The 24,934-nt window shown below is 35.3% G+C and overlaps 1 protein-coding gene and 1 long non-coding RNA gene across 2 annotated transcripts in view; one reads left to right on the top strand and one right to left on the bottom strand.

Moving 5' to 3' along the window:
- LOC129238920 (uncharacterized) overlaps nt 1-16,365 on the top strand; it is a 56,713-nt gene extending 40,348 nt beyond the window's left edge. Inside the window, exon 2 of the long non-coding RNA XR_008581813.1 lies at nt 16,033-16,365. This is a non-coding gene — a long non-coding RNA (uncharacterized LOC129238920). The remainder of the gene's footprint in view (nt 1-16,032) is intronic.
- The window catches only part of LOC129238919 (innexin shaking-B), a 234,272-nt gene that overhangs the window by 159,265 nt on the left and 50,073 nt on the right, over nt 1-24,934 (bottom strand). The gene's annotated exons all lie outside the window — the stretch shown is intronic.

Here is a 24,934-nt window from a genome sequence, read left to right as displayed (position 1 = left end):
AATCATTCGCGTTATTAATGATTCAAAAGCCAAACTATTTTAAAAATTCATGGAATATTTTGATATATGCTCGCTGTGTTGCCAGAGGAGTTTTGGTGGGCATTGTGTTCATACATAAATGTCATAGACTCAAATACATGATGAAATAAAAAAAACACTAAATAAAATAAGCGTTCTTATTAAATAGCCCCGTACATTCAGATGATTGCCCCATTTAGATCCAATAAGTTACCAGCTAGGCAACGGAACCATATTTCTCAAAATAGACTCAAACGTTCAGGCCATTTCAGAATGAGGTTGCTATGAGTTTGCTCCATCCTCAACATTTCCGAGTAAAATATTCATCACTTTCATAGAGGGGTCTCAATGATCAAAGAAGAAAGTTATATAAAGGACACATCAGCTGGATTAATATTAATGAGTGACTGACTGATGTAAAATTGTGCTATTTATTAATCACAAATATAACAGACACACGTAAATTCATTGGCATGGAAGTTCTATTAGAACTCATAAGATTTAAACGAGCTTACCATATGGAATAATTTTATCATTGCACAAGCATGTACATCCGTTTTTAGAAGTATAGAACTATATAGCTTTCGTCAGGTGATATTTTCAGGAGGCCTTGCTCTTCTTCTGCCATCCAAAGAGGAGGAATTACTTCGAATAATTTGAGGCTGGGAAGGTTTGAAAATAATCAACGAAGCCGATGGACTTTCAATCATTGGACACCAAGGGCCCATCTAGAAAAATGTTATCATCATCCAGAAAGAAGAAGTTCTGACCATTTCTAGTGCTGCACAAAAAAATCTTTTTAACTGTTAATCCGGACGTGGCGGTTATATGGGTTGACTCCTAACACTACCAGAACGCAATTATTGCAACCACCGTTTTACTAATGCATTCGAAATCTTCCATGCCCTCGGCAGTATTTTACCACATTAAGTTTGCTAGTACCACATATGATATTGTCAACTTGTTTCCGGAATTTTTCGTGTACAATTTCATTTCTGAGGAATTGTAGAAATTATTCGCCCGATTCCACCCATAACTTTAATTCCGCTTTAAATTTTGGTTCGCTAAGCCTTTCCACTGATTATGTGTTTACTAGCATTAACAATCTTGAAGCGTCTGCGAGAACAGATAATGATAGGCTTTCAGTTCTTTTATTGAAAAATTGTCCCTAAAAAATATTTAATTTGTCATTATCTTCTGGCATAATCATGGATAATTAGAAATTTACCTAATTTAGCCCAATTCAGAAGTTTGGTAATAAGAATGATGTTTGTAATTATAGACCTATTTCTAAGCTATCTATTGTGCCAACAGTTTTTGAGAGTCAAAATTTTTGATTTCCCCACTTTATTTCTTACCGACCTATAGTTACGAATCTTGTTGCTTTTAGTGAATACTGCATTTCGTATTTTTTCAATGGCGTTCAGGTTGCTTACGTTTAAACGGATTTCTCCAAAGTTTTCGATACAGTTTCAAATGCTTTACTTATTTTTAAGTTATCTTGTATGGGCTTTTATTCTATGTTTCTAAATTGGATAATGCATACTTGTATAACAGAATTTATGCTGTAATACTTGAAGTCATTTCTTTTGAACCTTTTTTTTACCTTTTCTGCCGTTCCCCTAGGAAGTATACTTATACTAGAACCGTTACTATTTGTGCGGCCCGGCTTAGGTCTTGCTTGATGTGTGCGCATACATGCTCAGTAATTAGCAAAAGTAGTTGAAGTCCTAAACCGATTTTAAAATATTGCTATAATAGTTGTGTCCAAAATGAGAAAAGCCTTACTGCTAAATAAATTACGCATAGAAATAATTCTTTAAAAAGAAACTCGAAATTATTAAAGGCGCTTAAATAAAGAAATACGCCGAAGTCTCTGTAGGAAACGTTTTACTTACTTCATCGCATATTTTTATTAGCGTGCACTTGCAAACGTTTCAACCTGGAGTAAGTATCTACTCGTAAAATAAAATTGCATAAAGCACTCATAGCGCATACTCATATAACTGCATATATACATACATATCTACATAACTACAACCTTTTCCATAAATTATGAAGTTATAAAATATACTCCTGCCGTATTAGTGGCATAAGCATGTATACCTATATAACTGCGTATATGGGTGCCTATGAGCAAGCTCGGAGCTTATTAAATATGTTTTTAGATTGCAGGAAGACATAGTTATGCGTGAATAGCACAAACACAGCTCACCATTAAAATTCCGTATGAGCCTGTGAAGTATACAAGAACATATGAAAATGTAACTTTAGTCAAGACAACCACGTTGATTCCGTATATGCCCGCATATCCCAATCACCTGTCATCCGAGCTTATTTATGCATGCATGCATGTATGTGTTCACATAGGTACTTATAAACGAGCACTTGCTTTTATGCTCTCAGTTAAGGAAATAAAAGAGTATGTCGCGTTTGGGTCGCTAGTCTTTCCGCAAGGGGTGGCACATACACATGCACGGATATATATGTATTTGTGGGTGAGTGCATGTATGTGTGTAAATTTATAAGTGATATATGGTTTATATGCAACCACGAGCGCATTTAAATTCAACTAAGCTTTTGCTGTAGAATTTGGTTTGAAGTGCCTACCTACCTTCGGTTTTCATTGCACTTTATACGTAAAATATGTGCAAAAGTATGTTAGAGACGAATGAGCTCGAGTATATTATTCTATGCATATGTATGCATTTGCACATTTCTATATTACTAAGAAAGGTATTTGTGGGTTAAATTTAATTTCCAGTATTATTACCGCACAGGACTTATCACACACAAAGCACACACACATACACATTGAGTGTGGGCATGTACATATATGCATGCTAACGTGCAAGTAATAGAGCATTGTGGAATACTATTTCCGGTTAAGAAGCAAGACTTTGGCGTCTGTGCGATCGTCACTGACAATTTGCTGCGCTTAGAAAATAAAATGTGTACCTGGTTGGCAGCAAGACATACTACCATACTACCTATCGAGTGTATGTTAGTATGAGTGTTGCAAAAATTTACGATTTAGCTGTAATGCTGCCAAAAAATGAATATGCACTTAAGTGGCGTTGGCGTTACCGTTGACGTTGACGTTAACGTTGGTGTTGGTGTTGGCATCTCTGTCTATTTGAGGTTAGCTCATGTATGCTCACTATAATCTCTAGTCTAATGTAACACTTTGAAAATTATTTTCTGAGAGTAACTGAGTAAGTGGGTGATTCTAGTTTCTTACTTGCCATCAGGCGCACACACATACATATATGTATATATATATATGCTAACTTCTCTCCAGGTTAAATCTCACAAAAGGCATTTTTTGCCATTTTCACCATACCAGCCCCCAAAAGCAGACACATCTGAACGAGTTACGGAATGCAAATATGCAGTTAACTTGTAATGAAAACGTTAAATATTTGCTGAAATAATTTTGCACTTGAGTGACAGTGAAAAGAATTGCCAAGACAAGCGCTTGAGTTCGTTGTCCCTTAATAAAAATATTTATTTTACTAGAATGTATGCTGCCAGAAATGCATGAGTATATACATATTTTTTTATGCTTATGTCGTTGTATGTAGGTATATTTCAAAGGAGAAGTGAGACATAAGATCAAGGTGAGGGGATAATTGTCATTACAATAAGTGAAAAGAATTGAGAAGAACATTTCGTTTTCCTTTTTTTTTTGGAAAATTAGAATAAGTTGGAGTTGCTCTTTCAACATAGAAATCTAGTTTTTGTAATTTTATGCAATTTCATATGTATAATAAGGATTTCATGTTTGAGAGAAGGATTCTACGGAGCATTTTTGGACCTTTGCACGTTGGTGACGGTGAGCACTGCAGGCGATGGAGCGATGAGCTATAGTATATGAGCATTACGACGACATAGACATAGTGCAGCAAATAAAGATCCATCGGTTTCGTTTACTGGATCATGCCATTCGAATGGATACAAAACCTTCGGCTCTGAAGGTATTCCATGTGGTACCAGCTGGAAGAAGGAAGACCTCCTCTGCGTTGGAAAGATCAAGTGGAGAATGACTTGGCTTCACTTGGTGCTTGTAACTGGCGGATAGAAGTTATTGCATTTATGAAAAAGCACCACTACTATCTCCATCTTTATAGTTATCTCTATCCTTTGCAAAATAATCAAAACAACAACGACTATTCTTGCAGAACTTTCATAGGCTAACTCTGCCCGGTAACAGATTTGACTCTTTAAACGGGACCCTTGGAGTTGCGATTGGGTTTTTATGTCAGTTGATCATCCTGATGCTTTTAATTTATTAATAATGCAATTTCACTGGTTTATCGGCGAAAGTCCGATCCAAACTCTTAAGAGTACGAAGGTTTTTAACTGAGAGATGTAGTTGTTGTTGTAGCAGTAATACAAGTCCTGTCAGTGTAGTGTATATCACCGGTCGTTTTCGTCTAACTCATCTAAAGGTAGTCCAAGGAAACATGCTCTTTCAACAGGTTTCAGAGGGAGAGGGGTGTTGTGAATGGGTGTGAGGGGTGAGTGGGTTTTGAGGGCATGTGAAATGGTGGTTAGTGTCGGCGAGGTACCTTCACATGCAGAACATATGTTTGATATGTCGGGGTCAATTCTGAATAAGTAGGAGTTTAGTCTGCTACAGCATCCAGAACGTAATTGTGCCAAGATTATGCGAGTCTGCCGGGGTATCTGGAGCTCTTCATCTGCTGTAGGGGGTGGTTGGACTCCGTTTACGGCATTCGGTGGTCGGAAGCTTAAGAAGGTGGTGCCGGTCTCCCGATGAATGTCTAAACACTGTCTGGTCCAGTAGATGTCTGTTCGTTTTGTCCTGGATCTCGTCGACGTAATTGAGGAGGTGTCTCCTGACGTGCCTGGGAGGTGGCTCTGGCCCAAGCAGGTGTCCGCAAGGGTAAAACCAGCGGCTGTACCTTAACTGAGAGATGCATATAGTTGCTTGTAGTTGGTCTTTCTTTTAAAGTATGAACTTGTCTACTGAATATTCTTCAGAATAGGCAAAATAAAAATCGCGATTGTATTTCGAAATCGTTTAAAGATAACTCTAGATACTCGAATTTAGTGGCAGAATAATGCTCCCACATTGTTAAAACTTGATTTGTAAAAACAAAAATCTGTTTGAGAAGTTCATAGAGCACCAGCAGTATCATCGGTCTTTATTTTTTTCGAAATAAGGAAGGAGCTGCCGTTACGGAGAATGGAAGTTGGAAGCATATTCAAGCCATCATTGACACCAGATTTATTGGAAAAAGTAGTAAAAAATTTGAATGGACGAACGAACCATGTAATTTTAAGCCACACTGGAAATGTGGTGTACATCACAGGTCCAAAGAAACAGTACACAAGTTTAGAGCTTTATAAATAAAAACCTTTCGAACTCAAGAAGAGTCATATCGAGAAATCTTCATGTTTCGAAATGCACTGTTCATCGGGTCATCAACGAAGACATTCGTTACAAGTCGTATAATATATGAAGGCATTAATTTATGTATCAGTAAACGAAATATCAAGGTGGCATTACGAAAGTCCGAAAAACCATTGGGTTTTTTAAATGAAAGGAGAAGGATAAAAAAAGAAGATCTCATGAGATTTCCCATGGCATGCATACCAAATTTCGGAAACAGTCATGGGTTCCATAGTGATAAGTGATAAAAAACTAAACCCTACTTCTTTAGTCAAGGACTTCAGCTGCTTACTTTGAGATTTCTCAAGCATCGGTTAAGCTTCGAATAAGCCGCGTACATGCATGAGGTCATGTGTACACAGCCTCACATAAGGTAAAGATGATGCAAGATTGGATGTCTGAGAATCTGTACGATCACATTACTCCTAACAGTTGGCCCTCTATCTGCTCCGATGTCAATCCGTTATATTATTACGTGTGGGATGTTGATGAAGCATAAAATACTGCTAAAATACCAAATATAATCCACACTAATGCTAAAATTTCACTACGGATTTTAGCACTTTTTCAACGGAATAATATTAAAATTGGTTTTTTGGTGTAAAATAAATAAGTTAGATTTAAATATAAGCAAGTGTTTTCATGTTTCTTATTCTAAATCTTGATCTCTTATGCCCACTTCCTACCACATTTGTTATTCTAGTTTGTCCAATCGAAGTGAAATTAGTGATCTTGGTGCAAAGTCAATTAAATTACACCATTTCAAAGCCTTATTCCGTACTTGCGTTTATTCGACGTTTTAGTTACATACGTCCCTGTTGCTTTCGAAGTTGGAATACGCCGTCTTTATTTGGAGACCATATTATGTTTGTCGTATTAGCAGTCTTGAACGTGTCCAGAAAGCTTTTGTGCGTTATGCTTTGCATTCTTTAAACTTCACTGATCCAATTCCATCCTATAAAAGTCGGTGCTTGCTCATTAATCTAAAATCACTAGATATTAGAAGATCTACTTTTCCATTACTTTCCTTTTCGATTTGACCAACGGGGTCATTGACTCCCCATTGCTACTCGAGAAAATCAATTTCAATATTCCTCAGCGAAGTTTACGGAGTCATGATTTTTTCTGGTTAGGGATGATAAGAACTAATTATGCTTCCAATACTCCGATTTCTAGAGCTCTGGGAGAATTTAGTTCCCTTTCAAATTATACTTGCCTAGATTTTCCTTTAACAAAGAACCACTTCAAATTGTTATTAAATGAATTGTTGAACTAAATTCTTAGTATTATTACTAATCTTCCTCTGTAAGTTATAAGAAATGTTATATTTTTCTTTCACTCATTACAATTGAAACTAGTTAATTTTAAGCTTCATAGTCTGTAAAAATACTGTATTTTTTTTAGACTATTAATTGAGTAAATATATAAATAAATAAATTAGAACCCGTGGAAAGTTTTAACACTAAAAGCTGACAGCTTTGACAAAGATCTACAATAAAAATCTCGGTTAGGTGGGGAAATCATTTAAAATAATGAGCTCTAGGGCAACACAACGGACCCAACTTGTGGTCTATGTGGCACTCCGATGCGGGGTCACCCTTAAACCAGCCAACCAACCAACCAAAAGCTGACAGTAATATTTGTATAAATTGAAAATTTTGTAAAATTTTTTCCAGTGTATGAGTGCTTCATTTGACCAATGACAATCAATAGAGATGCTCCACTATCATTTAATTTTCAACCAAATCTATAAAATTTTAAACACCTTCCAGCAAATCGATTTCAGTTAAATGACAACTTGTCAGGCTACGACATTTGCCACCATAAGCGCCACTCTGTCCTCCCTACCAAATTATCAGGATGTACTGCCAACAAACAAGGCTGTTGACTTGACAGTTGGTGACCCACTTAAACCCTAAATGCCACAGTTGCGCGTCACATGACATTCTCTCACGTTATTTACTTTTCGATTTAAGAACTTTAAGTAATAACCATTTTGGTAAATTCATCTTCGACATTTTATTTTACATTTTTCAGCGTTGCAGCCAAAATTTATTTCATTTCAACTTTTTTCTCATCGAATTTCATTTTGAACTTTTTTTATGTTTCATTTTGTACGGCGGCATGTTATAAGGCTCGATTGTCATATCGTGATCGCATTCAACTACTCTTTATGGCATTCCATTGCTGCTGTACTGACATAAATGCTTTACCCTCACCTGCCATCCTTTTGCTAGTAGTATTGGCCCAGTATGCTCCTGTAGCTGCTCCCACCGTGAAATCGTGCCAACTGCTGTCGTTTTGTCGTTTTGCCGTTTTGCTGGGGAAACTTTGCTATCGCGGATGTTCACGACAGCAAAATAAATTGGGATTTTTTGTGCTTTATATTTTCTATTCTGCTTGTTTTTGTTTTTTATTTTTCTTTTTTTGGTTCTTTTTGTGTGTGCTCCCCGCTTTTTGTTTTATTAAATTCGATTTATTAAACGAACGAAATGAGGGTATTTGATTTGCAAACGACATTCGGCATTCACTATGCGCTATTCGAAGCCTTTGTGCTCTAAGAAGATTTCGTATTGATTTTTAACATGAAAGAAAATATCTGTATTATATTTGAAATTACAGCAATGGGACGCCTGGGTAACTACGTAGCACTTTGCTTTGAAAATTGGCTAGCACAAATTGTATATTAGTCGATGGGGAAAATAATTTCGAAATATCTGGCATTTGAAAGAGCGATAAATTACCGCAAATAACTTGAAACAACTGATATGAATATTCGATCTAAGTAAAATGATGTATGCTAAGATATGTTTATCGATGTTCTATTAATATCGCTGTTTACCCTCACAACATCCTTTAATATTATTATCAGCAGTATATAAAGAACGAGGCGATTGCAAAAGTCTAATCATCTGATTATCGTTCGATCTTGCAGTTACCTATCTTTATTTTCTTTCTACCTACTTTTTCTTCAATGGGTAGACCTTTAAACCTGGCCGCAATCATCTAACCTAACCTACGCTTTCGAAATAGAACTCGAATTTGTTGCATATTCACCGTGTTTTTTTTAAATCGCGAACATTTTTGTCACAAGTGGTGCTTTTGAAATACTATGCTGCATCTGTTGAATACCCAAAAAGCCTTATGAAGCCGCCTAAGTCACTTTCAATCGAGAAAATAATCAATTTGCGGAACACTTTTCTCGGAACTATTTTGGAAATTATATTTGCTTTTATTCGGGTTGTTAAATTTAGTTAATTATTTCTCGAAATAGCTACAAGATATCTATTAAACTACAAATTTTATATAAACATTTAAATCAAAATTGAAAAAAAAAAAAACACACAACAATAGCTCAGATGTTTTGACGAATATCTACATCTATGCGGCCACCATACTCGAATGGGTTGACGAGAGTTGAGAAAATAATATTTTGCTGCGAAATCATGAAAGTCTTAATTTGTATGGCTTGAAGTCAGATCTTCTTTTCTCAAATGACAATTTAGCCTTCTATTTCTAAAGGGTGTTTAAATTTTAAGGGCCGATGTAGAATGTAAACCACACCGAAACGCCAAGTTTTTTTCTGCATTTCATTTGACGTTTTTCAATTTCAGGAAACAATGGCTCTTTTGCGCTAAAAATTTGATGGCCGAATAATTTCACGTCGCGGCGATGTCAATTGGCCGCCAAGATCATGTGATTTGACACCGTTGGACTTCAACTGGGGTTATTTGAAAGAAAAGGTGTGCGTCGATAAGCCAGCAACAATTCAAGAGCTAAAGGATGAGATAATTTGGCACATTAACTGCATAGAACCTCAATTATGCCTCAGCGTGATCGAAAATTTGGACCAACGGATGGAGGTGTGCCGCCGAGGCCACGGTGGCCATTTGGCCGATATTTTGTTCCGTAGGAACATTTTCATGGCAGAAATTCACTCGGAAGTTTGCCACTGTCTGCCGAAGGGCGACCGGTATTAAAAAAAAAAACCAACCCGCCCATCTACGTCGGCCGCCATTACGGTTAACATTTTACGGGACGCTATTTCAGAATTTTTAATTTCTTACGAAGTCATTTAACGGAGGCAGAAACATCTCAATTTAAAGTAGAAAAAAATAACATTGACTAACTTTTTAGCAAATATGGATATGTTTTTGTTTTCTTTCTAAAATACTGATCATATGTATAATATGTCGCTGTTCTAAAAAGTTATTCCGACTTATTTGATTTTTATTTAAACATAACTGAATATATATTAATACCTACTACTTTACGCTTAAATTCCGCGAGATTAAGAAATACATATATAAACTTGTTTCAATCTCAAAATGGTAATATAGGTACATTTGCGTACTTTTTTGCATACTCTTTTGTCTCGTTACTAATGAAATAATTGTCACTTTAAATAACCAATGACCAATGGGTTTGGTGGTGAATGAGGACAAAACGAAGTACCTCATGTCATCAAACAAACAGTCGACGCATTCTCGTATCGGCATCCCCGTCAGTGTTGACAGTTATGATTTCGAGGTGGTAAAATACTTCGTTTATCTAGGAACCAGCATTAACACCGATAACAATGTCAGCCTTGGAATCCAACGGAGAATGTTTCTTGCCAACAAGTGCTACTTTCTACTAAGTAGGAAATTGAGTAGTAAAATCCTCTCTCGACGAACAAAGCAAACACTCTACAAGGCTCTCATCAAGCCCGTCCTAACGTATAGCAGAAAAGCTTGGATGATGACAATATCCGATCAGGCGTCCCTTGGAATGTTTGAGAGAAAAATTCCATATGAGCTTTACGACGATATAGACATAGCGCAGCGAATAAAAGTCCATGCTTTCATTGTCGCTCGAATAAACACAAACACTTCGGCTCCGAAATTATTCGATGCGGTACCATCGGTAGCAGAGGAAGAGGAGGCTTTTATATAACAGGAAGAGGAAGGCTTCCTCTGCGCTGAAAAAATCAGGTGGGGAAGGACTTAGCTTCACTTGGTGGGATCAACTGGCGTCGGTTAGCTTGAGGAAGTTAATGCATGCCCATCCGGTGGAACCGGATTGCACCCTCTCAGTAGAGATAAGATATCTAATTACAGAAATGTTTGTTCTAGTTTCTTTCGCTTTAAGGGCATTTCTATGTACTGTGAAAGAACTTGTATCCTTTTTGGATACCTAAAAAGTTAAAGTTGTTATATTTTGTGAAATGGGAAACACTTTGTGAAAAATCATAAATGTTGGCAATCCACCGTTTCCATATTCCATTGATGATTTTTATTAATTGATATATTCTTTAATTAAAAATGAAAAAAAAAAACAAATTGGACATGAGCTAACATATAAAAAAGGAGGGGAAGTACAAGTAGAAAAATATATATATACATAATTTTTTTTTAAATAATATTTAAAATGGATAATATAAAAAGTGGTTAAGTTTTGAACATCATGGTTAATTTTCGTCCTATTTTTTTAATTAAATTGTCCTAAATTCGTACAGATGGAAAAAAAATTCCAAATTGTATAATAAGTAGCATTTAAATTTAATGAAAGCCTATTTTTCAAAGTTTCTATGTTCATTGATTTTTTTCCTTCAATTAATATGCTTTTGGGGCGAAATGTGTCTCTTTAAATTAGATAAGTGATCTCCTTTAAATACTTTACTTTTTTTAATTTTAGATACTGAAACGTTTTTATCAGTATCAAAGTTCAAATAATATAATATTCGATGCTCGATTTGCAGCCTACCTTTTTTTCTTCAGCTAATAAACTTTATTTATTAAAAGCAAACTACCGGAGCACTTCACTCACTACTTTTTCCATATCTACGTGCATATGATAGCATTTTAGATAAAAATTAAAATATAAGACTGCAAGCCAAATAAAATTTTTACTAATATTTACATTGCCCAAATATTTTATGCAACAGTATAACTGTTTTATTAAATTTTTTATATCCAAAAATAAAAAGCAATATGGGCACTTTGATAAAAGGCCCGGTTATTTTCAATTTTTGGTTAATTTTCTGTGCGAAGAGTATTTCGCTAGTTTTTCATATTAAAAATATCACTTTCATAAAAATTGTAGATAATATTTTTTTTCAGGAACTTATTGAAAATTGTGCACTCCATATTTAACCATCATTTTTTAAATTATCACCTAGCTTTCTGACAAACTAAAACTGCGCTGATAGTAATTCACACTGAAATTTAACTAATGTTGACGGTTTCCGTGGTTATTTTAAATATTTCCTGTGCCACATCCGTATATCATAAGTGCGGTTGTGTATGTATGTGTGCATGAAATTTCTATATATCACATATCCGCACAGATGTTTCCTTTTTTATTCAACATAACAATTAATGTTAGTTTTATATCAGTTGGTGTTTTCACATAGAATCCATTAACGTTATAAATTATTTGACAACTTTTTTTGTAGCAGAAATAATAAAATCACGCGATACGTGTGTCAACTGTGTTGTGCACATTTAGCGAATGCGTTGTATTGCTGTATGCGGCACCACACGCGATTATGTGGCAATTTTACTACCAGTGATTATGTTGCAAAACTGTAACCACCAAAAATTAGACATTAATGCAATCAAGCCATTTTTATTGTCATCGTTAGGGCGTTGCAATCAGCAGACATGAGCCATTCGAAGGAAAAAAATTTAGAAAAAAAACAGAAAAACAGAGAAATAAAAAAAACATGAAAATAAAATGTTTCATGAGTGGTTTTATGTGTTGTGAAAGTAGGTATGCATGTGTGTCTATGTTTGTCTGCAATGCAACATGAGTGAAAATGGCAAGCTTTTCATTGCTCTATGAAAATAAAGTTTACTGTGTGCACCTCCATGTCTACTACTTTTTTAGTGTATAGTAGTGTGCGTGCGTATGCGTGTAAGCAATAGTCAGCAAGTGCGCAATGACAAGTGCAACTACAATGATGACAATGACAACAACAGAGTCGTTGATAACGACATGCCAAAGCCAGCGTTGAACAAGTTGTATACTCATTATGCTGCCAGACGCATTGTTGTTGTTGATGATACTATTTGGCAGTTGTCGTCATCATTTACGATACATGCGCATAGTATTTAGTAGCGCTTTTTCCAAATGCATTCGAATTTGTCTTACTCAACTATTTTATATCCTGCAAGGAAATGCGCTAATATCGAACTAGTTTGCTTCTGATGAAATTGGGCATCTGACTAGTTTGCGTATCTGTTCTTTTTTGTTTAAGCAAAGGAAGTAGTGGAAGTAGTATTTAGCTTCGCTGTTATCCTTTTTTAGTAAATTCTATAGATGAGATCTGAGCAGTGCTCTTTCCTTTATGTACAGCTTGGAACCAGTGTTAGATTTAGTTATTGGTTGCTTCGAATAATATTAGATGATGTCCAGTGATAGGAAATAATGATAGATTACAGTTCATGAAAAAACGATGTAGTGATTGGGTAGGAATGATTAGGTTATTCCACAGAAAGGGAGAGCAAGGTTGGAATACTTATATAGCTGATTATAAGTAACCCTTCATTGTGATATAGAGAAAAGGAAGTAAAGATAATATTGCGGAAAGCTGCGTGCTAATAAAGAAATTTCGCAGGCATCTGACATCCAGAGCTGAGAACTTCACACATTGAAGTGGAAATTAGAGCACGAATTACCAAAACTTAGCTTCACGAAAACTGGACAGCTTGTGGGTAGATAAATACTGAGATAATTCTAACGTCTGTCGAACTGATTGGAAAATATATTCAGTTTGACAGTATATATTCCCATGAATCAGGATTAGAAAGAACCTTACGATAGAAAAGACTGAAAGCATAGGGTTGAAGAAAAACAGTGTCTGGTAAAGTGCAGTTGCCCAAAAAAGAAAAAAAGCATTTGGAAAAAATTAAGGATAAGGAAAACAGAAAGAATAAATACAAATGGCAACTAGTTAGGAATTGCGCATAAAAGAAATGGGGAGGTTGGCCTACTTATTGTGATACCATTTGGAAGAAATTAGGGTTAGGGAATGAAAAAAGAATAAAGGTAAATGATAACTATTTGGGATTTTGGAAGGAAAAATACCGCGTGATTATTAGACAAGTGAGAGCCTTAATAGTCCAAGCTTGGAGTAAACAGGACAGTTTAGGAGTAGATATCCTCAATATCCACCATACAGCTACCGTCGAAGGGACGCTAAATTATGTTGAGTCATATCCCATGTATTGCAGTGGGACAATAACCGATTAAGACTCCGTCCTCCAACAAGAAATTTGTTAACTCCAAGCAACTTTTGTCTATTTGTGCCAGAAAGCCTTTACAACAATGAAAATTAATGTTTTCGCCCAACCTGCGCCGATTTGACTTGAGGCTTAATGTATAAAAGGATATAAGGAAAGGGAGATATTTGTACTGTACTGATTAAAAATAACGAATGGGAAAAATGGTACGATAATGCGAGTGAGAGAATACCAACGGTGGCTAATATTCAAGCTTGATAGCTCAAGCGTAGTTAAAGGACAGGATACATGCATGTTAGCCTAGGGAATGCTTGAAACCTCTTCAAAATTCTCTATAGAACTACTTCAAACAGACTCAAAGGTATACTGGCACTCATAATATGAATTTATATCGTATAGTCGCCTGCCAGTGCCAGCCTGAAATCCAACGTAGAATCTCTCTTGCCAGCAAGTACTACTTTGGACTAAGTAGGCAAATGAGTAGAAAATCCTCTCTCAACGAACTAAACTAACATTCTGCAAGGCTCTCATGAAGCCCGTCTTAACGTATAGCGCAGAAGCCTGGACGATGACAATATCCGCTGGCAACGGCGAATATCGCAGGTGATGGAACGATGAAATGTATGAGCTTTACGACGACATAGCTGGGTCATGTCGTCCGAATGGATGCAACTCTGAAAGTATTCGATGCGGTACCAGCTGGTGGTAGCAGAGGAAGAAGAAGGCCTTCTCTGTGGATGAAAGATCAGATGAAGAAGGGCTTGGCTTCACTTGGTGTGTCCAACTGGCGCCGGTTCCGTGGTCAGAAGGAACTCACAATCTTTTTTGTCAAAATATCGTGCACGGAGAATTCACGTCATAGGTGGCCGACAAGTTTACTTATATAAAATTGAGTAAATTAAATATATCTATGAGAAAAATAGTAGTCGTTAGTATAGAACATAGGGTTCGGTCTTAATTTGTTTAATGATTGCACTTCAATTTAAAAACTTAACAGTTTATATTTCATTAAGTTTTATATATTACAATAACTTACTTATCTTATAAATATTACGTATCGTATAATATGTAAGAACAATCCTTTCAGCTCGACTATCGTCGGAAGATGTAACCATCTACAGCGTTACGTTCGCAGTCTGCGACAAGATCGATTGTTTACAATTAAACACTGGCTTTGACTTTAATACTTTGAGAACCTGAAATTTCTCTGAGGCCGATTCGCAATATGAGTTCCGATGTGGTTCGCAATTGGCGAAATCGTACTAGTTTTGAACCAGAAATTAAATTCACTAATTCAGCTTTCGCCTACGGCACATATTTAGCTATGCATATGTATGTGTTCGACTGTTTATGTTATTTTTGCGGTTGCAATTTTGGTTTTCTAATGTTGCCTGTTATTTGCACGCCACCTGTGCACGCGGCTCCCAATGCTTCACTAAGTGTGGTATCTGTTGTCGCTTGCGTGGCGATAAAATGAATGAAATGATTTTAAGGTAGAGGATTTTTTATTAATATGACGGTAATTTATAAAGTAAATTTATTAAAGATAAATAAGAGTCGAAAAATTTAAATCGCTTAGCGATTAGTAAGTATCAACTAAAGGTCATTAATTTTTTCCATAAAAATACTCTCCATAAAAGTCACAAATAACAAGCAAACAATTGGCGGATAGAAAATAGAAATACTACATCCAATGTTTTCAAATTTTGCATAAAAATAATGAATTTTCGTTGACTTGAGCACCACCACCTGAGTTCAGTACAAGTTCTCACACTACTACAGTGATTGAAGTCTTTAGAGAAAAAAAAAAATTAAATAAATCTAACAAAATGTCGAAGTTTTGCAGACAAATTTGGATGTGAGTATCACGCCGCCGTAACCTAATGCGTTGGTGCGTGACTACCATTTGGGAGTGCGTAAGTTCGAATCTCCGTGCATGAACATCAAACAATAGAAAAAGGCAGGTAAGTGTATTTTTGCCCCGAAAAAGCTCCTCATGTAAACCATTTGCCGTTTGGAGTCGGCATAACAGAAGTGTACGCGCCAATTACTTAGTAGTTTTATAAAGAAACAATGAAATAATAATATATTACAAAAATAATAAAAGTGATCAAAGCTGGTATAACTATCGCAATTCTGTATAATATATGTATACAAATATGTAATATATGTATATTAATTTCTATGTATTATTGGTCAATTGCATATCGGCTCCACTTATTTTTAAGTTTTTAATAAATACTTATGTTTTCATTGGAATTTATTTTTTGGTTTAAAGTACTTTAAGAATACAAAATTATGGCCTATCACGAACTTACGTACAGTATTTTAATACCCAGAATATCAATTTAACATTATTTCTCTTTACAGAATTTTGAAAATGCAGAATTACGACTGAAAGGAATCTACCCGGAAGATGTATCAATTTATTTTAGAACTTTTATTCGCATGAATAAACATATAACAGTATATTTCAGATATACTAGGGCAATCTGATGAGCTTATCGCAATCAAGATCAGTCATAGGTAAAGGCTGGAAAGAAAGATTGAAGCGTAAATAGCCGCATCATCTCACGCAGCAGCCAACTACTCTGCAAAGAGCATCATAATTCATTTGTATAACGCCAAACCCTAAACAAATTGTTACTTATATCTACTAGTTACCATGAAATAATAAAAAAAGGTAACTTTAACCAAAACAGATTTAAATATTGTATGAAAATAAGAATAGGCACAAGATTTCTGACAGGACATTGTATCATAGATTGAATTATCATCTTACTATCCTGCTCAGCACTGATTAAAAAGCGGCACAAGTACCAGGGTAACTATATTTTAACAGAGGATGAAATAATACTCAATAAAATTACATTATAATTATTAATAATAAGTCAAGGATTTCAAAGAATATTTTCTAAATATTAATTTTCCTATTTTTACTTAAAAAAAACCTTGAGAATTCGAGCAAAATTAACGAAAATGTTAATTTGTGAGCTAATAAAGTCCCAAATATTAGCAAGTGAAAGTAAGTTTTATTTTTTTTGTTTTAAAATATATCTTTACAATGTTTTTACAAGTATTCTATTCTTATTTGACTGCGGTTTGCTTTACTTTGCTTTGCTTTTAAAATGTTTATGTAATAACTTACAAAGTAGTTGTAATATTTACTCTCAGGTTGCACTTCTAGACTTCTTCATGCATACAAAAAAACATTTGCTACCATTTATTTGAGAGACTGCACACATACATATACTATACGTATTAATGTTGGCGTATGTTGTGGAGCACCTAAGTTTAGCTCGTTACTTTAACAACCGCAAAACGCACAACAAGAGCACTCAGGCACTTGAAAGTAATGAAAATGAGCACTGCCCTTAGGTGCTGCAACAAATATGCACTCATACAAACCTACACATATACAAGAACATACGCTGTGCCTATTTCTGTCCATACTTAGTAGTTTACAAAGCCCAGTAGTTAAACAGGTCATCTAAAGCCTAGTGCGGGGCTAGTCCATTTTGGAAGAGTAGCGCTCTGCGCATAAAATTCAAACAAACTATATTACATACTATATCTATTTTGTTTTTTTGTTAGTTTTGAGTTTATACTAATTGCCACATTAAAGGGTTTAGATAGAAATTAAAAGAAAATCGGTTTTTGTTTACTTAAAAGATGCTCTAATACGGAAAAAATTATGTACTCAAAGGATAAGGATGAAAAATATGTATAAGTATTACTGTTTTTAATTTTCGCACAGCTTCTCACGCTCACAAATCTATGTAATACCGAAAATTTAAAACACGTTTTGCTCGAAGCTGCATACATTTTTCAAATAAGTCGGTGTGATGACTTGGACAAACCGAGAGCGATTAACTTAAAGTTTTAACTGTATAAGTACTTAGTTCAATTGAAAAAAGAAGTAAGCCATTCTGGAACATTTGTAAAATAATGCGAAGAAAACATTCAGAAATCCCACCACTGCGTGAGTCAAATAAGACATTAATCTTAAGTCACGAAAAAGCAAATTTGTTTGCATATAACTTTTTAGAAAATCATAAGGTGTCCAATCAACTAGGATCTCCACACGTCTCAAATTTAGTTGAAACAGCTATAAACCAACTAAATTCGCAAGAAGGAGACACTCCACTAACTGAATACGTGGATTCAGATTATGTTCAGGATCTTCTGCATGATGCACCACTGAGGAAATCTGCAGGGCATGATGAAATAAAAAATATTATGCTCAGATACCTACCCAAAGAGGCCGTGATATATTTTACTTTTTTGATAAACTCTTGCATCAAATTGCAATATTTCCCTAATGCGTGGAAAACTGCTAAAATAATTCCAATTCGCAAGCCGGGCAAGCCAGCAAACGCAGCTGATAGCTACCGCCCTATTAGTCTTCTAAGCAGCTTAAGCAAGGTTTTTGAAAAAATTATCAAAAATAAAATATCCGTGTTCCTAGACACCCATAAGATTATACCAAACGAGCAATTTGGATTTAGGCAACATCATAGTACGACTCATCAGATTAAACGAATCTATAATCACGTCAAATCTAACTTCGATCACAAGAAATCAACCGGTTTAATGCTTCTTGACGTTGAGAAAGCTTTTGATTCGATATGGCATGATGGTCTTATTTACAAATTAATAAATTTAAAATTTCCGTTACCACTAGTAAAAATCATAAATTGCTTTTTAAAAAATCGTTACTTTTGCGTGTCTCTGAATGACGAATACTCTGACATGATCGAATTACCCGCTGGAGTTCCCCAGGGATCGGTACTTGGTCCTTTACTGTACATTATTTATTGCTCTGATTTTCCCAAATTAGCCAACTGTTCATATGCCATGTACGCAGACGACATTGGCATATTTTATTCGCATGCGTTTGGTAACCAAATCGTAACCAAACTTCAAGATGCACTACAAAACATGGCCGACTACTTGTGTACTTGGAAAATAAAATTAAACATTGGTAAGACGCAAGCTATCTTTTTCACTAGAAAAAGAAGTCATTGTTTTATACCAAGTACAGGTTTGAAATTAGGTAGTTATGATATCCCGTGGGCCAATACCGTACGATATCTGGGGGTGATTTTTGATAAAAAAGTATCTTTTTGCGATCATGTAAAGTACATACAGGAGAAAGTAAATTTGGCGATTAAAATGTTATATCCCCTAATAAATAGACGCTCAGGCTTAAGTGATGAAAATAAGCTAATAATTTATAAGTCTATATTTCAGCCAATAATATTATATGCCTGTCCAGCCTGGAGTAATATCGCAAAGTCACATGTTAAGAAACTGCAAATCTGCCAAAATAAGGTACTCAAAATGATGCTACGACTCCCATGGCATTTCTCCACCAGAAAGCTTCATGATGAATCAAAAACTAAGATTTTGTCAGATCAAATACAAAATTTGACTAAAAGATTCAAAATTCGTTCCAGTTTTTCGGACAATCTACTAATAACTGAACTTTCTTAATGTTCAATTAGGCCCTGGTACTTAAATGCGTACAGATTGACCCTAGCTTGTAAGATGTATAGCGGAGGTTTTTCATAGTAGTTTTTTCCTTCGAAAAAAAAAAAAGAAAAAATCGGTTAAAAAACCAAACCTGTGATAAATATACAAATATAATGATGTAGAATTAAGATTTATATCATATTCTGTAAATTGTGCGATAACATAAATTTTGTAACGTTTTCTACTTAATAAACTCTTATCTATCTTAACTGTATAATTATAAGGCTAAATTCTTTTCAATTATTGCATAGGTCCTAGGGTTTTGTCAAGGAAACACAAAAGTCAATACGATTACTATACAACGAAATGAACGAAAACATAACAGGAAATTCAAGAAAAGATGAGAGAGCTTGTCCGCTTCCAAGAATACTAATATCATGTGAAAACATGCCGATCACAGTCGCACTTGTTTTACTCGTGCTGAAGGGACAAAGCCCAGTAGCAGGAGATGTAGGGAGCCTAAAATATCTGTGGGAGCCACATATTGAACGATTGCAAGTTATCTCAGTAGTAGGTTGGAAATGTCTCCTTAAATTCGCAATAGAAACAGGCATCATGCGGGTGGACTATTTCAAAGCACATAACTTATGGGCTCCATCTATTACATATTTATTACTTTGCATTTAAAGTAATAAATATTAATGAATTTAATCAAATAATTTATACAGTTAGTAAACAATAATAACACATAACTTGTGAGCTCCATCTGTTACATATTTATTACTTTGCATTTGAAGTAATAAATATTAATGAATTTAATAAAATAATTTATACAGTTAGTAACAATAATTGATTTTTTTTCAGATTTTCCCAAATGTGATTATTTATTTCGCACACATAGCCACTCCTACCACAAAGCTCCTGCTGTCGCGAAACTTTAGTCTTAACTTGAAATAGGAATGTAGATAATAGATAAATGTAGTCATTCGTGAGACTATCTAAACTTAACTTTTACTGCAGGGTAGTCTTCGGCCATACAATGTTGTGCGACGTTTGCAATATTGTATGCGTTTATGCCTACATATACATTTATTTGAATGTGTAAGTGCATTTAGCTTGTTGCACCTTAAAAAGAAAAAGTTTCTTAAGAGTAAGCCGCTTTGGCACAGTAAAATTTGCACCTACTCGTGTGTGTAGGAGTATTTAAAAATTCACTCATAATGCCATGCTTTGGGTAAGTTCAGACACTTTTCCTTGTGCACCGCTAGAAATGGCAATGTATTCACTATTTAGTATAATTTGCATTTCAATTTTAGCAAAAGGGTGATGTTGAGTTGCCCCATACGAGCTAAGCTTTGAGTGAAATTATTCATTGTTATTTTGTAAGTATACTTAGTTACATACACTTACGCAATTTAAAATTTATTTGAGCACAATTGACATTGTATATTATATGCAAATTTTCGCTTTGAATTGGTAGCTGGGGACCTTGTCCATTATTAGATCCTATATTTATATTAGATACTGATATTGTATATAACAAATGTGCATAGTATTTTTAGAGATATTGATTCCATAATTTGGAAGTAGTTTTATTTCAATTACATGTCAGTGAGTGAAAGTAGTCAAAGTATTAGATTGACTCAGCGACAAACTCAGTCATAAAGCACTTTGTGACACTTCAGAGCATTGCACCTATCCCTGTTCTCTAAAACCAATTTGTATTTAAAATTTTGTTGGATTGTAATGAAACTGACATCTACAATTTCCTTAAATAAACATCTGCTGAGCGTTTGAATCTTTAGCACAGATAGCAGCGGGCAGTGACAGAGAAGGTGCTATATGGTGCAAGTTAACTCTTCCTCTATGCCGTCAAAGCCTGTAGCCCTGACAATGTGCGTTTGAAATGGTCCAGTCATGTTTAGAAGGGAATGTTAGCATTTCTCAGTCACACTGGTGATGTTTTCGGAACTTTTTTAAGGAGTTTTAGCTGCTAGATTGTTAATGAAAATGTAGATTTCTGAGCAAATCTAGATTTCAGTGATGCATTTAAGTGTTCCGAATATACACCACTCCTATCATCGAGTTTAAGCCAGTCTGTATGCAAAATGAGTGAACACACTCTCCCAAACCTCGTCGACTCTCCACTCATCCCTCGCGAGAACTCAGGTAGTAAATATGGCATTCGTAGAGAGATTGGAGTGGAGTAATCGGGTTTGAGAGGGAGGTCAATGAGTTTGATCTCAATTGCGCTATAACCTATAATGAATACACCGCTTCTGTAGTAATAGTTTTTATCGCCCCAGTTATGAACAGCAAGATTGGTGCTGAACCTCCTATATTTTATTCATATAATTTTTTTGTTAAGAGCCCCTCACCAAAGTAAAAAAAAAACAGCCTTATGACCGCGGTGCAGATTTAGTCAACGCTCGTAGAGTTCAATACAAGCAATCTATAACTTTTTAGCATCTTTGTGATAATATATCGGTACTTTGCGAAAAAAACGTCCAATTCTTATGACGAAGAAGAGTTGATACAGAAAAAAGAGTTGATACTATTTTTTGTTGACTTCAATTGAAGTGAAGTAACTTAAGTAGAGGTCAGACTTGATTTATATGCCTGATGTGATATAAATTTCCAAAAAAGGTTTGGAGTAGTTTATAACTAATGTAGCAACAAGAGAACGAGCATTTTTTATGATAAAAATTATGATACCCGTGCCCAGATTAGAATGAATGAATTGTTGATGGACAACTATCGTAGTATATCACTCTTTTCCAATGCCAACATCAACGCAACATGAATTTCTTATCATTAATGTTCAGTTTCTGAGTCGATGTGACAAGTTAACAAGGCTTCATTCTGTCATTTAAGTTTATCATAATGACTAAATTTACAATACCCATTTACATTTCCGTGCAAAAACTATTTTTGTTTTTTTTTTTGTTTGTGGCGAGGTTCCACCTCGTATACTTGACAGTTTCTTTGCATTAATATGATTACCGATATTCTTCTAATTCTAATCGCACTGAGTTTTATAATTGCTGTTTGTGTCACTCGTAACGATTCTGCAAGACCTTTCTCATTCAGCACCAATCTTCATTTAGTAATGGTCCAAATCTTTGCCTTCGAACTTTTTCGCCTGGCCAAGCCGAGCCATGTCATTCCGATGATGTTTACTCTATATGAAAGTACTAAAATCTTAACCGCAAATTTCTGGACAACTTTTAACTGGACTTTTAGCCCATTTTTTCGGGTTAACGAAGAAGGAGTTAATCACAAAATTTACGACTGAAAATATGCGATGAAAAAAATTCCAGAAAAAAGTATTTACATATATTTACAGATTGAGTATATGTAGATGGCTTAGTGCAATACGAGGAAACGCAAAAACCCTCGTGAACGGAATTTCCATCTGCGAAGCGCTGCTAAATCGCATACAAAAATTTTTCATTTTTTTAGGTGTGTGGTGACTGGCGATGGAAAGTGAAACCTTTACTACAACTTCAAACGGTAATGTTCATGGTAGAACCACGACGAAAAGTTTTATTGTTTGTTGGGTGGGTTATTGGGCGGGCTTGAGATCCAGTGATGACTACATCTTTGCCTCTGTGGTGCATGATTTCTGGTGAAAAATTTGCCGAAAGGATTTTAGAAAATTTACTATTCCAGGCTTTTTTCTCGAAGAGTTGCTATGAGCGAATGTTAACGGAATTATATTTATACTGGCAAGAAGGTGTTGATCAAAATATGCACTGTATTTTAGCTAAATTTCATCATTCGAATATTACTAACTGAAGTCATCACTGCTATGTAGAAATAATTAGTTTATTTTTCCTAAATAAACCAGTTCGAATTAATTCTTGATTAGAGCGCCAAACTCGATTACAATTTATGAATGTCAAGTTTTTGTAATTTGTGACAAAGCAGACATCAAGGATGTTATATTTTAGCAAAACTAAAAATTACCTTCAGTAAAGAAAAAAAGCCTTTTAATCTTTGCAACGGTATAATCCCTGATATGATAGACAGTGATTTGGGTTTTGTAATTAGCGGCCGAAATCAGAATCCAACTGTCACAGCTAAGTGCGCTTGAATGTGCACAATAAAAATTACTACTTTACAACTAACACAAATTTTTCTCTTTTAACAATACCTCTCCATCGTTCGCTGGTAAAGCTTTTATTGGTATTTTATTTTTACTGGCATGAGTCGCAGTTATTGTACTTGTACTACAAATATTAATCAGTGCACCAGAGCAGAAATATTATGGCCGCGGTCGCGCGACGAGCTAACTTTATGAAGCATTATAGTAAAAGCAGCGCAGTTACTAAAAATACGGTCATTGTCAGCTAAATACTGTCAATTGATGGACGAGTGAGTGAGCTGTCTAAATAGCCGTCCATTCCAAATAATTATACTAGTATTTATCAAAAGTTGAACACAAATACATTAACTAAATGCAGCAGCAGAGCTAAGCAACAACTGACCAAGACCTATTTTATATGCGAATTCATATTCATGCAAACAAATTAAGCCAGTGGTGGATAAGACAAAAGGAAAGGGCTGAGTAGAAGAAACGAACTGGAAAATGAACTAGAAAATAGAGAAAGTCAATAGGATGCCCACACACATACAATTGAATTCATAAACAGTATTGCATGTATATATATCTACATACATACATATATGCATATATATATACAAACACACATATATATATATAACCCGCGACAATATTTTTATATTTAAGTTTTTTATAAATCATATACACAATTTTCTAAAGTCTAGTTTTTTCCTCTTAACGCATGCATATTTCACACTTTATTTTACTAAAATTTAATAAACTGCATAAATGTGCACTAACAAGTTTTTCTAGAAATGTTTATTACGTCGCAGAATTTTTAAAATTTAAAAAAAATTATAGATTTGGATTTAAATGGTTTTACTAGACATTGAACATTGAGGTACTATCGTTTTACCGTGGAGTGTACATACACCCATATACTCGTCGGCAGCATGAAACGGAGAATCCTACGGCCAGCGTTATTATTATTAAACTTCAGTTTCCGTTATGTTCACTATCTATTTTCTCTACATAGTGCAGAGCGCTGCGATTCGCCTTTGTTGTCCTTTTGGTTCTGTTTTTGGGGGGTTATGTTGACTTTTTCTTCTTCTTACCCATAAGCGATTTTCCTGCGACGTTATTTCCGTGCATTCCGTGCAGCTTTGTTGCTGGTAGGTGCTCCTGCTTTCTTTGTTTTTGTTTCTTGGCGATATTTCTGGGCTTACTATTAAATGCACACCTTGTCCCACATTTGTGCAGCGGCGTTCAGCAAGTAGCAGCGCAGTCCAGTGCAGCGTAGAAAATTGAAGCCGGAGTTGGCGTGACGAAATGCATTTTTTGCTTTCATTTAGTTTGCTGCTCGCTGGTAGGTCAATGCCTGAGCAAATATTGCCGCAACGCGGTAGAACGTGGTTCGAATGGTAAGTGTCCTGCTGTGCCTGCTGCACCGCAACCGCAACCGAGCTAAGGTTTGTTTTATGTGCATACGAGTATGTGTGCTTATGCCGTTGCCATCGTGAGTGTATGTGTTTGTGAGTTTGTATGTTTTGCAGGTACTGCACTGTCATGTCCTTGTTTTTGTTTGGCGGCCTGTAATGCATTGTCGAGCTATTATTATTTTTATTTAACTTTTTAACCCATTGAGTGTACTTCCCTCCTTCGTTTATCTTTTGTCTTATGTACTTGTGCGGTTGTGTGGTTAGTGGTTCGTGGCCGACTGTAGCTCCGTAG

This window comes from Anastrepha obliqua, chromosome 2, assembly GCF_027943255.1.
Source record: "Anastrepha obliqua isolate idAnaObli1 chromosome 2, idAnaObli1_1.0, whole genome shotgun sequence".
NCBI classification, from domain to species: domain Eukaryota; kingdom Metazoa; phylum Arthropoda; class Insecta; order Diptera; family Tephritidae; genus Anastrepha; species Anastrepha obliqua.
Note: the sequence above shows the minus strand (reverse complement) of the source record. Positions and strands in the feature narration are given on the sequence as shown.